This window comes from Talpa europaea (assembly GCF_964194135.1).
Source record: "Talpa europaea genome assembly, chromosome: 9".
Classification (NCBI taxonomy): Eukaryota; Metazoa; Chordata; class Mammalia; order Eulipotyphla; family Talpidae; genus Talpa; species Talpa europaea.
In genome coordinates this window covers 1,760,304-1,775,885 of record NC_140076.1, presented here as the reverse complement: position 1 = coordinate 1,775,885, position 15,582 = coordinate 1,760,304, and positions in this window count along the sequence as shown.

The window sequence follows — 15,582 nt, the reverse complement described above, 5'->3', positions numbered from 1 at the left end:
AAGCAGCCTGAGAACACGCCGCAGCTCCAAGAGCGTGGCTGGCCACTCGGGAGGGCAGAGCTCTGCGCGTGGAAGGTCCTTCTGAGACCAGCTGCGCTGTGCCCGGGAGGGCGGCTGGGCCCGCGCCCCTGCGGAGGGAGGTGTCGGGTGCTGGCATGGCTCCCGGTGCACCTGCACCCCCTTGCACCCTCAAGGCTCTTGGGGCTGGCGTGGTGAGTGTGGGCTCCGTTTGGGCCTCTGTGGAATCTCACTGCAGATAGAAGGCCGCAGCTGGCCCAGCACGGCACCCCATCATGGGGGTGACCCGATAATGAGGGTGACTCAGAGGGGGTCCAGGTGTCCTTGCCCCACCCTGGACAGCTGTGCCAATCCCACCACTCCCGTGCTTCCCTTGAGCCTCTGTCACCCCTCACGTACAACCCCAAGAAGCACAGAGGGTCTCTGTGCTCCCTGGGGCACCACGGCCAGGGCGCGCGGACGGCTAAGCCGAGGTGGAGATGGTCCCGGCCACCGGAGTGAGGGGCCTCGCAGGCAGCAACAGACCAGACGCCCAACCCCGAGGCTGGAGGGAGGTGGGGCAGGGCCCGGGCAGCAGGGCAGGAGCTGGGCTGCAGGGCAGTACCCGGGCGGCAGGGCAGGACCCGGGCAGCAAGGCAGGACCCGGGTGGCAGGGTAGCACCCGGGCGGTAGGGCAGCACCCGGACAGCAGGGCAGTACCCGGGCGGCAGGGCAGGACCCGGGTGGCAGGGCAGGACCTGGGCGGTAGGGCAGCACCCGGGCGGCAGGGTGGGACCCGGGCAGCAGGGCAGCACCCGGGCGGCAGGGCGGCACCCGGGCGGCAGGGCAGCACCCGGGTGGCAGGGCGGGACCCGGGTGGCAGGGCGGGACCCGGGTGGCAGGGCAGGACCCGGGTGGCAGGGCAGGGCCTGGCTCCCGAGGACCCCGAAGGGCTTTAATTTTAGCCTCAGTGTCTTCTTTTAGCTTCTGGCCTCCCAAGCGCCGAGTGAACATATTTGTCTTGTTTGAAGTCCCTGAGTTGCTGGTGGTTGTTCCAGTGGCCGCAGGAAGGGGCTACACCCAGGAAACCCTGTGGACTGAGAGAGAAGGACGCAGGGACCCGCCCTCTGGCCCCTGAGGGTGGGGGAGGGGGTTGCTGCCGGCCCTTCCCGATGCAGCCGGGTGGGATGTCTGGAAAGACCTCTTGTGCTCTGCGGCCTTGGGGTGCAAACAGCAAAGAGCCTTTCCAAACCTCTCCTGGAGCAGCGGGGGCGGGGAGTGCGGGAGGCAAGAGGCCACTTCAGGCCCTGATTGAAAACAGCTCGGCTTAAGGGCTTAGAGCACCCGGAGGGGACAGTCGGGAGGAATTGTGGGAAGTGGTGCTATGTCAGCTGGAAAATCCGCCGCCGCTCCCCGCAGTGCCTGCGCCCGCGCCCTCGGGTGGGGGACCCTGTTTCACTAGGAGCTCTGTCCTCCGTGGGCCCCCAGTGGTGTCCCAGCCACGCCCAGGCCGGGACGGGGCTCCTCCGCCCAGCTGCCGCACCCCTGCTCCAGCGGGGTGGCCGAGTGGGGGCCAGCCAGGGTGGGTGGCTGAGAGTGGGGGTCAGCCGGGGTGGGTGGCTGAGAGTGGGGGCCAGCCGGGGGGTGGTGACTGAGAGTGGGGGCCAGCTGGGAGGGTGGCCGAGTGGGGACCAGCTGGGGGGTGAGTGGGGGCCCGCTGGGGGGGTGGCTGAGAGTGGGGGCCAGTTGGGAAGGTGGCTGAGTGGGGACCAGCTGGGGTGGCGAGTGGGGGCCAGCTGGGGGGGTGGCCAAGAGTGGGGGCCAGCTGGGGGGGTGGCCGGGAGTGGGGGCCAGCTCCGGTTTCCATCTCAAAAGCCGGAAGCGTGTTACCTCTTCCTCCGGCTGCTTGTGTAACACGGCTGTTCCATCTGGGCGAATTGTGTATTTGAAGGAAATGATCAGGTTGCAAGTCGGGGACAGAAGAGGGGGCGCTCCGGCCGGCTCCAGGCATCCCCCGCGGGTCCCCCCACACCTGCGGCGGCGGCCGGCCCATGTGGGTGTGTGGGGTGCTCATCAGGGTTAAGGGGGAGGGGAGGCAGCCAGCCGCACCTTCGCCGGCTTAATGTGTGGGCACCCTTTCGGGGTGGGCACCCCCGGGCCCCCCATTCCCACCCAGCCACATCCCGGGCCTCGCGCCCCTTGTGGAAATATCCGAGTTCGTTTGCTTGCTTGCTTGTTCCTTGTCTGCGCCCCCGGGGCCCTTGGAATCCAAACTCCTTGCAGACTCGGCGCCAACTTTCCCTTCATTCCGGGATGGCTTGGGGGACTAGACCCCGAACCCCACCGCCCCTGAAGCCTGAGGCTCAACCTGCCGGTGTGTGAGTTAATACATAGTAAATAGCAGCCGGCATCCACCTTCTGTTCGGACCAGGCCTGGGGGCCGCATGGGGCGGCCCTGCCTCTCCACCGCCCGCTGGCCGCGCCTGGGCCCTGCCCCCGCCTCTGCTGAGGGACCAGGCGGGCGGCGAGGGGCTCCTGCCAGTGGGCGAGGCTGTGTCGCTGAGCAAGGATTCCTGGAAATCCCCTCACGAAGTTGGGGATCTAATTGGCTTAATTACAGGCCGGGAGGAGGGAGCCAGGCCGCCCCAGGGGCCCAGATGTCACTTTGCATCATGTTGCCTCCTGGAAACGGCTTTCAAATAGGAAGCAGGGAAAGCTCAGCCGAGACAGATGTGCTCCCCGACTCCATGGCAACGAGAGGCCCCGAAACAGCGCGCTCCCCACACCTGGCCTTGACGCCCACAGCCGCGTGTCCTGAGGGCCGGCGACGCGCCCTGGGGTCACGTGCCGGGGAGGCATGACGGGCTCAGGGCTCCCACGGGCTGGGCTCAGAACGAACAAGGATAATGCCTGGGGGAACATTCTGGAACAAAGTGTATAGCACACGTAAACACACACGGTGTCCGCAAGAGTTAACCGGAAGAGACTTTCCCCAAGCGTCTGACTCCGGCCTGGCCGCGTGAAGTGTCCCCGCCGGCGCCTCTGCCCCCCCCAGCAGGACGTCGTCACCCAGGGGGGTGCAAACTGGGTCGCCGTAGCAACGGGGCGGACGGGGCGAGGCTCGCGCTCAGCACACGTCTCGTCGGTCTCCAGTGCCCGATCTGCCCGCGAGCAGGGGACGCACAGCGCGCCCGAGCATCTGCCCCTCCGCTGCCAGAGGGCAGGGCCGGACTGCCCCGACTGCACCCTCCGAGGTCTGCCCGTGTCCTCTCGGGGCCCCGCTGGGCACCTGGCGTGGGGGCGGGGGTCCTGTCCTGGCTGGAGGGGGAGAGACCCCTGGTGGCTCCACGCTCCGCCGCCGTCCCTGGTGCCCCCCGGGGTCAGTCCCTGGGACTGAGGGCCGAGCCGGCCTCTCTGCTTCCCAGCGTCCCGCTCCGTGTCTGGCTCACTGGGGGGAATAAATAAGCCAAGGAAGGTTCTCGTCTAATGCTGAGTAAGAGACTCTCAGGTTGAGACTCCTGCCTGCTCTGTCTGCCCTTGGGACCTGTGTAAATGCTGAATAACACGCAAGATGCAGATAAGATACGGCCGTGGACCCACCACAGCCCAGCATTCATTTCAGCGGCGGAGATAAGGCGGGTTTATCTGGAGACTGAGGTTATCGCCTTTGAAATACTCTCCGTTCTGTCCTGCTCGCAAGAAAGAGGGACGGAGTCAGAGTTTCTCTCAACAGACCTACGAGGAGTGAAGAGCCAGGAATGCTGAGGTCTTGAAAGGGGCCCGGCCAGCAGGCGCTGTGACCCCCGGGGAGACGGCCGTGGGCATCTGGGTTCTCAGTGGGCTGGGGGAGGCCCCGGGAGGGAGGTGGGGACAGAGTGGGGGGCCGAGGCCTGTGACTGGGGGACCTAGGGACACTTCTCGAAGGACACAGCCTTGGACTGGGTTTTCAGTAGGGCGCGCGCCCCTTGGGTACGGGGGGCATTTGGGAAGGACATTCTGGCCCCAGGACGTGGTGCCAGGGAATGGCCCCGTCAAGCGCGGGAGCAGAGTGGACCAGAGCAGGGCCGGTGGGCGTCCGGCTGCTCCGCCCCCCCAGAGGCCCCGTCCCGGCCCGAGCCCAGGGCGGGAGATGAACGGCGGCGGGCGCAGGGCCCGGGCTGCGCAGCGGAGTCGGAGCGTCAGAGCAGGGACGTGAAATCGCGTGCGTGGGACTCTGAGGGGAGATGACACGGGTGCAGTGATTAAAATCAGCGAGGGTGAGCAGGCCGGCCTCTCCAGAGACAGAGCAGCAAGACCAACTCTCTCCGCCGCCAGGTGTACCCCTGCCTGCACCTGTGTGGACATCACCTGCACCTCACCTGTGCCAACACCTCACCTGTGCCTGCACCTCACCTGTGCCTGCACCTCACCTGCGTCTGCACCTCATCTGTGTCTGCACCTCACTTGTCTGCACCTCACCTGTGCCTGCACCTCACCTGTGTCTGCACCTCTGCACCTCACCTGTGCCACACCTCACCTGTGTCTGCACCTCACCTGTGCCTACACCTCACCTGTGTCTGCACCTTACCTGTGCCTGCACCTCACCTGTGTCTGCACCTCACCTGTGTCTGCACCTCACCTGTGTCTGCACCTCACCTGTGTCTGAATCTCTCTCTCTCTCTCTCTCTCTCTCTCTGTCCCTCTCTCTGTGATATCCCGCTGTCCAGGCACTACCTACCTACAGCTCCCGATGTAGATGGAGGCAGATGTGGGCAAGGATCGGTTCCTTATAGGAACTGGCTCACGTGACGATGGAGTCCGCGGAGCCCCACAGTCCGCCGTCCACAGACCCAGCAAGGCTGGCGGTGCAGTGGGTCCAGTCCGAAGGCCCGAGAACCAGGGAGCTAAAGGTGTGAACCTCAACCTGGGGCCAGGAGGAGAGATGCGGGGTCCTGGGTCACCGGCGCAGCGAGGAGGGCTGGGGAGTGTTCGTGCTTCCCCCGCCGTCCGTCCCGCCACACCGGGCGGGGCCTCCGCTTCAGTGAGTCCAGCGATTCGGATGCTGCCCATGTTGACACACCCTCAGCATCACACCTGGGCGCCCCCTGGACACATACAGCGGGCACCCAAGGGCCCTGAGATCGGCCGGGAGGGTCGCGGGCTGGGGGCAGGCGGCGCCGGAGCCCGCGCGGGCAGGAGGGACCCTGGTGGTGGCCGGAGGCGGGAGGACGCGGGACAGTCGCAGGATGGAGGGTCGCGGAGGCCCAGGCGGAGCTGGGCAAGACCCAGCCTTGGCCGGGAGGGTCGTGGGGAGAAGCTTGGGTTCCGTCCGAAGGACAGGGGGTGTCACTGGAGGGTTTAGGCAGAGAAATAAAGATGAATCTCGTGTTCCCCTGTGGCCGTTGTGCAGACGGGGCTCGGCCGGGCGAGCGGGAAGCCGAGGGCGGGGCTGGAGCCCTGCAGGGCTCGGAGACCGCTGGGGCGCAGGGGTGAGAGCAGCAGAGGGCGGGGGAGCCTGCGCTTGCTGGGGGGCTGCGGTGGGGTGTGCTGGGATGGACAGGCCGAGTTTAGGCTGATGCTGGGCCTCTGGCCTGAGGACTTGGCCTGCGGTTGTCACTTACTGTCGTGGGGGCGCAGAGTTGCGGGGGAGCAGCGACAGAAGGCCTGAGCATCACCATGTCAGCCGTGGCACGGTGTTCCCGCGAGGCAGCGAGCCGGAGGGATGTTCCTGGAGCTTCCCAGGGGAGAGGCCTTTTCATGGGGCTGAAAATAGAGGTTTTATTGTAAGGACGCTTTTTAAAGCCGCGGGATGCAATCATTGAGGGGTGAGGTCGTTGAGGGCCGTGGACACCAGGACCCAGAGAGCGCGGCCTTGGTTCGAGCTTGGAAATCCATGGGAGCCCCCGCCGGTGGCAGAGAAGAGGCCTTGGCATCGAGGGAAATCCCAGGGAACGGGGTTCGCATGCTCAGAGTCCGGGGGCCACCTGGGTCAGGTTCTCCCAAGAGGACATGTAAGAGGAAAAGGAAAATGTTGCCTTTGCTGTTGCTCTCCCTAATGGAGTCTTTGGGGAGAGACCCTGGGGGGGCACGTGACGGGGTGGGAGGCACAGACACCAGCCTTCACAATGTTGGGGCGCAGAGGGAGCTGCGAGGATTGGGACGAATGTTCTTTATTTTTTCAAAAGGCCTGAGAGAGCGAGCACGTGCTGGTGGAGACGGTCACTGGAGGGAGATCACGGGGCAGCAGAGCAGGGACCCCCTGGGGGAGGCCCTCCATGGGGAGACGCTCCTCTGCTGGTAAGAAGGGGAGCAAGGGATGGAAGTTCCGCTGAGAACGTGCCCAGGTTGCTCTCCCAGGCGTTCATAGTCGGGAGAGCGAGAGTGACGGGGGAGAGAAGCAGGAGGAGCTGACTGTCTGCAGCCGGGGGGCCCGAGCCCGTGGCCCCAGCGTGGTCTCCTGCCGTGAGCTGGAGCGACCCAGCCAGTCAGCTGATCCCTCCCCTCCTCGCCCAGCCAGCTTCTGCCCCTTGGGCACAGTCAAGAAGAGAGATGGTCACGTTAATACAGGAGCAGGATTCTGTGCCAAGCACCAAGGGAGGAGGCAGAAGTTGCAGTTGCTCCTGGGAGGGTGCCAGCCGGCGGGTGGGGAGGGCAGAGCTTGGGGGCCTCTGGGATGACGAGACCTTTTTAGAGAAAAGCCCTTGAAGCAGTAGTCAGAGCTCGAGGCTAGAGGTGGTCGCGTCGCGCCAAAGCTGGGCCATCTCCTCGTGAACCTTCATCCGTTTTTCAAGCACACCCCAAAAAATATGGACCCCAAGTAAGACTATAATCCTCGAGGGAAAGCAGCATGCTGGCCGTGCAAGCAGAACAGCGGGGGAGTCCTCAGCTCACCCCACTTCTAGGGGAATTGCTGCTTCTAAGCTTGCGTGGTTGGGGGACTCAGCGCCACAGACGCGTCTGCACCGACCTTTATGATCCAGGGGTCCCAGTCGTGAGTTTGCGCTCGGGAAGCCACGAGCCCCCGCGAGGCCTCCTCTCCCGGCGCTGGGGGTCCAGTCCCGTGGCCTGCCTGGGAGTTCTCTAACCAGCAGGCGCTGCCTTCATCGCAGCTGCAGCTTTTCCCCGCGCGCACCAGGCTCAGTAAAGGCTCCCGTTCCCTCCTCTCCCCGCGCTTCCCCTCGGGGTTAGGGATGCCCTGGAGAGGAAAAGAGGTCCAGAAAATACGGGGTCTTCCGGCTCCTGAAGCTCAGTCTGTAACAGCCATGACCTGCAGGGGATGCGGCGTGGCGAGGGGCCGTGGCGTGGCTGGAGAAGCTCGGCTTTGGTTCGTGTGGGAACAGGAGGCGCCACCCTCGCGCTGGCAACCGCCTGGGGTCTCGGCGTCGCTGGCCACTTTGCCACCACGCCGATGTGTTGGCTGTTTATCCTCATCCCGCAGCTGGGTGGTCCAGCGCTGGGAGGTTTTGGTGAAAGTGGTTTCCTTGCCAGGGGCGGGCAGCTGGCCCTGCGGCTGTGCCATGTGGCTAGAGAGGAAGGTGCTAGCTGCAGAGCTGGATTTGGGCTGCCTATGGGCCAAAAGTGGCTTTTCTTCCTGATTTAGCGAAAGTGCATGTATTAGAGACTCCCGCGGCAGGAGCTCACGCTGTGTGAGTGAAGTTCTCTGAAGTCAGAGAGAGTGGCTTCCTCCTGGCGTGCGGCGGGCGGGGTCAAGGCTGGACGCTGGCTTCAGTTTTTGGAACATTGGGTTCTGTCTGGGATAAAGCCTTTCATTCTAGAGAGAAAATCCACTTTGTGAAATTAGTTGATTTTCTTTAAACGGACTCTTAATTTTATGTGCCAAGTTGACTGGATCACGGGGCCCGGATATTTGGCTAAATATTGTTTTCAGGGGCTGGAGGCTTGAATAGAACAAAAAGGAGGAGGAGGAGGGACCCGCCCTCGCTGTCTGACCACCTGGCCTGGGACTCGTCTTCTCAGTCTCGGTTCTCAGTCCTTAGGGTCCACCGTGGTGCTACCGCCCTGGTACCGCCCTGGTACCCCGGCTGGCAGAGGGCAGCCGGGAGGCCGCTCGTCTCCATAACCACCCGAGCCGATTCCTGAATGAATCTCCCTGCAGATCTCCCTGAGGGGTTCGTTTCTCTGGAGAATCCTGAGCTGAGTGTTCTGTCATCACCAAGTGTCTTCAGAAAGAACAAACACTCTCGGGGGTCACCGTGACCGTCCCTCAAAGTGATCCTTTGCTTGAGGAGCGGATCTGCATTTCCCGCTGGGCATAGTCAGCCATGAGCGGCCCCCCCTTTCACCCCACGCTTGTCCCGTCTCTTTCTGCACACCCCAGCCTCCAGGCAAACCGCTCCCCTATCTTCTCCTCAACTGTAAGCTTTGTTTTCCAACTCCAAGTTTCCAAGTTTCCAACACGAAGGCACCTCCAGTCACAGCAAATACCCTCTCTCTAGGAAAACCTCTTCTGATTCCAAATATACGCAGTCACTCTTTTTTTTTTTTTCACATCACAAATATTGTTATGCATTTTCCACGTGTCAGGCTCTTGGCTCTTTGGAATTCCCTTAGCACCTTGCAGAAAACTTAAAATATTTAACAAATATTTCATGAACAATGAACAACAGTACGGTTCATTTTTATTTTGTTCACCTTTTCCTCTTGGTTTCGGGTTCAGCGCGTGTGTTACTCCCACTACCCTGTGAACATAGCTGGCAATTGATTCAATGTTAAAAATTGGGCAAAGAGAAACTGGAGGTCAATGAAGTCAGTGAAAATCCATCCGTCGAATTAGCCATCATCGGTTCCTAAAACGAAAGCAATCAGAGAGGCCACAGCCACAATGAGCATTTGCTACGTGGCTTCCTCCTGCTGGGTAATTCAATGCTGGTGACGGTCAACTATTCCAATGTTTTCAATTCTCCTCATTCATTACCTGACTTGATGAGAGCAGCCATTCCAGTGTTGACAGGCATTTCATATTCCGGTCCAGCCTCTCCTTTGAAAGACTGTAAATGGGTAAATTGGAATATTCAGACAAAGCTCTCTTGGCCTTCAGTTCTGCCATTTTCATTTTGTAGCTGCGGTCTTCATAAGAAGCTGCGTGTCAGGGCTGTGTCTGTGCGCCCATTTCAGGGAGAAATCCTTGTCAAGTTAGCTCTATCTAGTGCATTGTGAGGACAGCGACCCAAGACCTAGGAAGGATTGCCAACTGTTGAGAGGAAGACAGAAAATTCTGATACCACGGGGGTGAAGGTGCAGAGGGCATGACTGGAAATCACCCACCTGAAGATGGAGACCAGGGCCTGCCTTGACACAGACGCTCAGCGGGTATTTGTGGCCTTATAAATGACCCCACGTATTCCTCCCACCTGTACCCAAGATTTCCTTCCAGCCCTACCTGAAATAAGAGTGTACCCCCAAGCAAGAAGGGATTATTTGGAAAGCAGAGACTGTGTTTTTATTTTAGTTTTGACCTGCAAAGTTCCTAGCACATGGAAGGTACTTAATACATTTTTGTTGAATAAGGAAATCAATGAATATATCCTCTAGGAAGGCAACCAGCAAATTGCCCCTGTAATAAGGCCAAAAAAAGAGAATGTTCTGTTGTTAACATGACAAGGGCCTCTATAGTTCCACTAACTGAATGAAATTGTCTCAAGCATTTTGCGAGAACAGAACAGTATGTAGCTAAAGCTTATTCTAACACAAAGATGCTTCTGATTACATAAGGAATCCAGGCAGATTTTATACCTATCAGGTCCCCTGAAGCATTACTCAGACACCATTTAATGGGATATAACCGTTCATGTCCCTCTGAGTCGGTCTCATTTCTGCTTTGAAGAGTAGGACATGATTTGTCTATGGAACTCTCAAATTTCTGACCTCGAGGGTCCATGAAGGACACAGCGGCACCCTGTTTTTCTCCAGGATGAATAACATACATGTGTCTTCTCCTATGAATTTTCATTTTATGCAGACAGCTGATTTCTGTATGATGGCAATGAAAACAAATCCTCATCTGCCATAGCAGTTTACTGCTTTGCTGTTATCTGACTCAAACGGTTGCTTCAAGCTTTAGAAACCCATATGTAGTGGGGCTCAGTCAGCTTCCTGGGAACCAAAGAGACTGGCTCTCAGGCCTGGAGGCTTAGGACCCTGAGGAAAGGCAGCTGTCTCTCCAAGGCCTCCCTCCGCATTGACATGAACACACAGTGGAAAATTCTTACTTTCTTTTAAATAGCCACTCTGGTTGTGCTTAAAGAATGACAAGAGAATTCAGTAATCACACGGGGTCAGGAACAGTGCCTTTTGTCACCAGCCAAACTGGAAAATCTCATTATCCTAAAGGCGCCGGGCAAATCACCCAGAAGGGTCTTTGGTAATAGTTGGAGAAAATTAACCCCAGGTTAAGCACTGTCGTGATCTAACTTAAGACTGTAAAGGACTGGACTGTTTCTGAGTAAAAAGCTGTCAACCAAAAAGGTAGACTTTACAATGTCTGAAATCCAATCATAAAGTGGTAGACATGCAAAGAGTAAGCAATGTGATACCCGGTAGGGGGAAATCATCTGAACTTGACCCAGACTGATACATGTTATAGAATTAACAGACAAGGGCACTAAAACAATTATTAGAATGCTATTGTAAGTGCAAAAAATTAAATAAAGACATGGAAGATATGAACAAGACTCAAATCAGGACTTCTAGTGATTAAAACCTATAATGTCCTAGATGAAAATTTCATGAGTTAGGGTAAGTGGATGTTTAGAGACTACAAAACAAGAAATCAGTGAATTTGAAGATAGAAACTATCTAAAATGAAACCCACAGAGAAAGAATCAAGAAGGAAAGTGCATCAATTAACTTTAAGTGACCTAGTATCTGTATAACTGTAGTCCCAGAGGAAGAGGAGAAAGGAGGCACAGAAAAAAAAGTTGAAGAAGTAAAGGCCAAAATTCTTCCAAATTTGATGAAAATTCTAAGCCCACAGATTCCCAAAGTCCAAACCTCAAAGGAATGTGAAATATAACAAACATATGTCAACTAATTAACGAAGGCTTATCACAATCAAGCTGTTTGGAGCCAGCGATAAAACAGAGGAAAAAGACATGAGCATCAATAAAGATGACAGAAGAGTCGTTGTCCAACACAAAATAAAATAGAAGTTGGTGGAGCAGCATTCTTAAAATACTGAAGAAAAATAATGTCAATCAGCAGCTATAGACCTAGTGAAAATTACGTTTAGAAAATGAAGAAAAATGAAAACATTTTAAGACAGTCACAACCTGAGAGAATCCATCTCCAGCAGACCCACACTAAAAATAAAAGAAATAGAGGCAGGAATTCTTCAGACAGACGTCAGTTAATACCAGGCGGAAACAAAGGCTGGCATGGCGGGTGAACAACATCAGAAGTAATAAAATACACGCACATATATTAACACTTTTGTACCTTGTGCTTTTTTCATTTTTTAGTCTTTAAACATTTTTAACAAAAAATCATCTATAAAATATAACAACAGTATAATTTGGGGTTTATACTACATATAAATTAAAAATGCAAAAGCACAAAAGCTATCTGTGGGGGGAGAAATGCAGGCTTGCTTTGAAAGCTCCTTCTACTGTACTTGAGCTGGCACAGCAGCACGGAAGATATATACCACCTGAGTTAAAGGTGTGTATTATAAATTTATAAGTAGTGACTAAAATTAAGGAAATAAAGAATTAAAGAATTATAGCTAATAAGTCAAGAAAGGATATGAAGTAGAAATCCCAAATAAGACAAAGAAAGAGCAAAAATGGAACAAGTATAGCACAAACAGAAAACAGAGTAAATTGATTGATTCAAATCTAAGTGAATCAATAGTCATATTAAAAGTAAATGGCCCAAATACCCAAATTAAAAGGCAGAGATTCTCAGATTGGCATAAAAGCAGGACACAACAACATGTTGCCACTTTAAACATGGAGAGACAGGCAGGTTAAGAGTCAAAGGACAGAGATAGACAGTCCCTGCGGAAGAATGCAGCGGCCGTGGGACCACAAAGTACTGCTCGACCACTAACAGTGAACTCCGGGTACACAATGTCCTGGGTCAGTCCCCATAATAACTATGCTGAGTGAATAAAGCCAGGTCCCCATCCCAGAATAAGTACATACTGTAAAATTCCAGTCATAGAAAAGTATAAAATATAAGCTAATATACTAAGAGAAAGCAGATTAGCAGTTACCCAGGGTTGGGGAAGCAGGAGGGAGGAGTTACAGGGAGCACATTGGAACTTTGGGGTGGTGGCCATGTTCATTTTCATGGTTGTGGTAATTGCTTCACACGCTGGCATACCCATATTAAAATGTGTCAGATCATGCAATTTAAATGTGAGCTGTTTATTCCCTGCCAATCTACTTGAATTTAAAAATTAAAATGAAAGTTATTAAAACGTTCATAATCCTTTATGCACACAGAGTCTGATTTAATTTGCCTAAAAGGAGTATTACTTTGGAATTATTTATTTGTGATTTTGTCCTGACTTCAAATTTGTATGCTGAAATCCTAACCCCCAATGGGACCATATTTGGAGATGGAGGCGAATGAGGCTATTATAGTGGGGAGGTCCCTGGCCTATGTGACCGGGGCCTCATGGGAAGGGCTGATCAGGACACAGACACACGCAGAGGGCACGGGAGAGCATGGTGTGGACAAGTTGGGGGGGGGCTCGGAGGACCCTTCCAACACCTTAATCTTAGACTTCCAGGCTCCAGAACTGGGAGATATAAAGTATCTGTTGTTGCAGCTGTGGGTCTATGGTGCTCTGTGTTTGCGGCCTGAGCAGAGTAGGACCTGCTTCCCTAGGACCTGCTTCCCGGTGTAAGTGTCCCCAGGAAGGTTTCACGAGTAGCCAGGCTTATGTGGACCATGTGGCATCAGGCCCGGCCACCTCCCCTCCAGGTGGCCGAGTGAGGTGGTCCCTGAGACCAGTGTGGTGCTGGCCTGGTCGATGCCAGCTTGGACCCCTGTCCTTGCCTCCTGACTTCAGATTCCACTTCTCCCTCTGGGCCCCCGTCCACACTACGGTTTCATCTCTTGCACATCAATCAATCAGATTCCTTGCCAAAACAGGGCTTTACTGTCATTCAACTGAACAACAAATGCTTGTGCACACTATGCCAGATAGGGACTCCAGACAATGTCAGTATCCTAAGTCTTGGCTAGGTACAAAGTGTAGCCTCCTGGCGCTGAATTCCATGTCCTCTCTCATGCAGATCGGAGCAGGGCATTTCGAGCAAGCTGAATCACTTGATGTGGCAGTATTATAAACAGTTCCTTAATGTTCTATTTATTTTTATATTAAAAAAATCAACGAGCGACTCATATAGGAACCATGGAGTTATTTTGGAAGCATCCGAGCTTCCCAAGTTATTGCAAAGGATTTGAGTCGCAGAATTAAAAGCAGGTTCAGTTAGTGCCTCTAAGCCAGGAGTAATAATTAGTGCATGCACCATAAAACTGGGTTTTAATTAAATATGTCTTTGAATAAGAAAGAAGTTTTATGAAGTGCAGTGCGCATAGAAAGCTTTCAAAGCGGCATTGATAACATCCAGTGGAATGTCAAACACACTCGAGAAGTTGAAAAATGTAATTCATTTTAAAGTGACTCCAACATCCAGAGTGTCTTCAATGGGACGTAACCTGCCGTTATCCATTTCTTCTTGCATACCCGGGGCCACTTCCCGAAGCTTCTAGAATGCCGTGCTACGCTTTGCCGGCCGGCTATTCCATTATGCTTCTGTTACATTGTCCCACAGCAGCGAGCCCAGACAAACTTCTGCCCCATGGAGCTTTAAGAAACACAGAACTTCTCTACCCAAACAGGGGCTCGTGGAAGGGTCTGACAGAGCCGGCCCATGGCTGTCACGTTAATATTTCCTGCCCAGGAAGCACTGTTGTCACACAGGTGCCACTCTGCTGTACTGTTCCCGATGAAGACGGTCCTAAATGAATGTTTAATGACAGAACACAGTGTCTCTGCAGATTTAGAAGCTGCAAATTAGCTGGCCGGCGCCATCAGCAACATCTGCGCGCTCCCAGATGCGTCTCCCGTGACGGAGAGGTGATTCCTCCCTGGGCCCTGCAGATGTGCGGTTCCATTCGGTGCCTCTGGAAAGTCCTGTTCCGAATCCTAATGGCGACCAAGCATTTCAGCCTTGCAAAATGTGCCAACTTGATTCCCTTATGGTTCCGAACTGACACGCCAGACAGCTGACATCTGTGTTTTTGGAAGGCTGGGTGGCGGGTGGGGGACCCCGCAGTCTGCCCGGCGCCTACCCTCGTGCACCGCGACAGTGGGCAGTGTCACCCCCTGGTGGCCTGGGGACCTTGTAAACAGCCCACCAGCCCACTCACGTTTGCTTCAGACAAAAGCTCAAAGATACAGGCAAGTTGGAGCACGAGACACCTCCTCACCCCCCAGCGATGGCCAGGGGGTGCCTTTTTACAATTCAAAATTCTTTTAAAATGTATTTCCTATTTGGCCATCACTTCTGGCTCATTCATTCTGCACACAATGCAACACAAAAGCCTGTCTCTTTGGTGCAACAATGTCTGTGATGCAGCGTCTCGTTCTGTGAATAAGCAGCCGCTGGCGGCAAAGCTTGCTTTGCTCACGCGCTAATCGGGACTGGAATTACAGTGAGACTCTAAATGGACAGTACTTATGGTAATTAGTTAAAAACCACTGACAGAAACACAGTCCCCGGCTAGAATAACATCATTCAGACTTCAGTCTTCATTAAAACGGAAGCCAGTCATTCTTCACGAAAATGGGCTGTATAATTTCTTATCTTCCAAATGAGGGGGTGCCCGCAGCTGGCACGGCATCTGGTTCTCACCCCCTTGCTGCCCCCCCCCCCACTGCTGGGAGACGCTGCCTGGGGTTCAGGGAAGGGGTCCACACCCAGGGGGTCTCCCTGATGCCCCACTGCGTCTGCCTCCTGGCTCTGGTGGCCCCCCAGACCCTTCTTCCCATAGCAGCTGTGGGGTCTCCCCAGGCACGTCATCTCCCAGGGCTCCAGCACCCGCCGCGGCCCAGGGCTCCTGCCGGCCTGAGCTCTCTCCCCTGTGGTCCCGGCCGTCTGCTCCTCGTCCTTCCATGGTCCAGCCTCCCTCCTGCCCCCACGCCAGCTCAGCGGGCTCCTCGCTCCTTCTGCCAGGCCAGCCCCGGCCCCTGGTCATCTGGGGAGGCCGGAGGGGGGCCCCGAGGGCTCCAGGACACCCTTTTCACCCTGTCTCAAGAATTAGGTTGCCAAGCACCGCCTGTCCCCACAGCTCGGCTCCGGGTGCCTGACCCATGTCTGGAGCAGGGCCGGCCCCTCCTGCAGATGAGGGGCACAGGACAAGCAGCGTGGGCGCTCCCCAGGGCCAGGGGAGCTTGCCCTGGGGAGTGGCCGGCAGCTGTCTTGGAGCTGCCAAGAGGTCTTTGTGCGGGGAGAATGTCTCCTCCCTCCCATAACAGAAGGGGCCGCGTCGCTGCCTCGAATCAGACGTGCGGCGAGACCCACACAGAGTGCTGACCAGCGTCTGCCCCAGCCGCGCCGGCCCAGCGCCCAC